At 37.5% G+C, this 1,855-nt stretch overlaps 1 non-coding gene across 1 annotated transcript; it reads left to right on the top strand.

Moving 5' to 3' along the window:
- Positions 1-222: 222 nt before the first annotated feature.
- TRNAP-CGG (transfer RNA proline (anticodon CGG)) lies at positions 223-295 on the top strand. The gene has a single exon. It is a non-coding gene; the product is annotated as a tRNA-Pro (tRNA).
- Positions 296-1,855: the final 1,560 nt, after the last annotated feature.

The following is a 1,855-nucleotide window of genomic DNA, read 5'->3' on the forward strand; positions in this document are numbered from 1 at the left end:
AAATGAGGGTGCTCGTTGTAATACATCAAGGAAAGAAGCCAACAGTCGGCGAGGCCAAGGAAAGCATTGGGGATTATGTTTTATGTCTTTTTTTTTAAGTTTTACTTGGACAATCACAGAAATGAGTAATGTAATCTGCTCAGGAGAAAGAGAATTAAAAACATTCTCAAGGTTCGTATACAGACAACATTATTACCAGAGAAAGTAGCAGGGGAGACAGCGGCCGATGTAGCTCAGTTGGAAGAGCACCGGACGCGGTACTCGGAGGTCGTGGGTTCGGTCCCCACCATCGGCACGTTGTTTTTCTTCTACTTTGTGTTTAATTCCCTTTCCCCTAAGCAGATTACATCACTGAATTTTGTGATTTCCAAGTAAAAATTAAAAAAAGACATAAAACATAATCCCCAATGCTTTCCTTGCCCTCGCCGACTGTTGGCTTCTTTCCTTCATGTATTACAACGAGCATCCTCATTTCCCCTTCATTTATCTGCTTATATATATATATATATATACACGATGATAAAACAGTTCAATATATATATATATATATATATATATATATATATATATATATATATATATATATATATATATATATATATATATACATACATATATATAGATATGGAGAAGATTTGCTTTTGACTATGTCACACAATGTTCCCGATTATCTATTTTATTCTAACAACAGTTTCGGACGGTGGACCCTCCTTCTTCAGGTTAGAATTTTACCCTAAAGAAGGACGGCCCTCCGTCTGAAACTGTTCTCAGAATAAAATCGATAATCGGGAAAATTGTATATCCTGTTTATATATATATATATATATATATATATATATACTCCAATAAAAATGATTCTTTAAATGAATCGTACACTTTTGCTCTCTCTCTATATATATATATATATATATATATATATACATATATATATATATATATATATATTTCGTGCGCGCAGTTTATCTTACAAGGTTACAGATGTAAGTGCCATTGCCGCTGTCGTCGTCGCTGAGTCTATGATGTCGCCTTCGGCTTTTTGATTTGAAAATGAGGAGCATGCTGCTGGCCGTTGTTAGTTGACAGGTGACGAGAAGTCAAGATTGTGTGACGTCCCGAGAAAACCTGATATTGCCGGGTTGGCAGGATTTTTTAGTGGACGGATAAAATTCTTTATGTTGTGACTACATGTCAATGAGTATGCGTGAAGAATGAATTAGCGGATTACCAATTTTCTATTTTGAGGCGTTGAAAGAGGAAGGAAAGTAGTAACGCTTTCATGTTTTCAGCCCTCAAGACCGACTTTATATGCACCAAAAGTATCCTGCCTGAACAGTTCTGCATATACAATTATGGTCTTGAGTAAACGGAGTACGACCTTTTTTTTTTTTGCAGATTGCAATCACGCCTTCTGTATCGGAGATAAGAAAACAATTTTTTGTCCTAGTGAAAGCGCACTGGTGTCCACCACCAGTTCGCACATATCATGACTGCCAATTTCAATTATAGGGCATGTCAAAAGTAATAGAACGATATAGCGTGCTCCTCGTACTTGTCGCACCGATACATTTCGTTTTCATGCAAAGGTTTTCAACACGGAGGTTTTAATCTGCTGAGAAGATCGGTGGGATTATTTGAAAAACCCTTTTCGTTCCGCCGCCGAATTGAGAGCTAAATCATATTCGAACTTTTTTTACTGTTCCCTCAATAATTCATCTTATACCACAGCAGCAGCAGGTATAGCTCACCGCACTCTTCAAGTGGCCCTGCTACCATCACCCATGCTATCTTTTCGGCTTTGTGCTTTTTTAGAGCAGAAACGAAATGAAACACCCTGGCCCATGGCGTCGTACACATC

This window comes from Amblyomma maculatum, chromosome 8 (genome assembly GCF_055883805.1).
Source record: "Amblyomma maculatum isolate TAMU_Amacu chromosome 8, ASM5588380v1, whole genome shotgun sequence".
Classification (NCBI taxonomy): Eukaryota; Metazoa; Arthropoda; class Arachnida; order Ixodida; family Ixodidae; genus Amblyomma; species Amblyomma maculatum.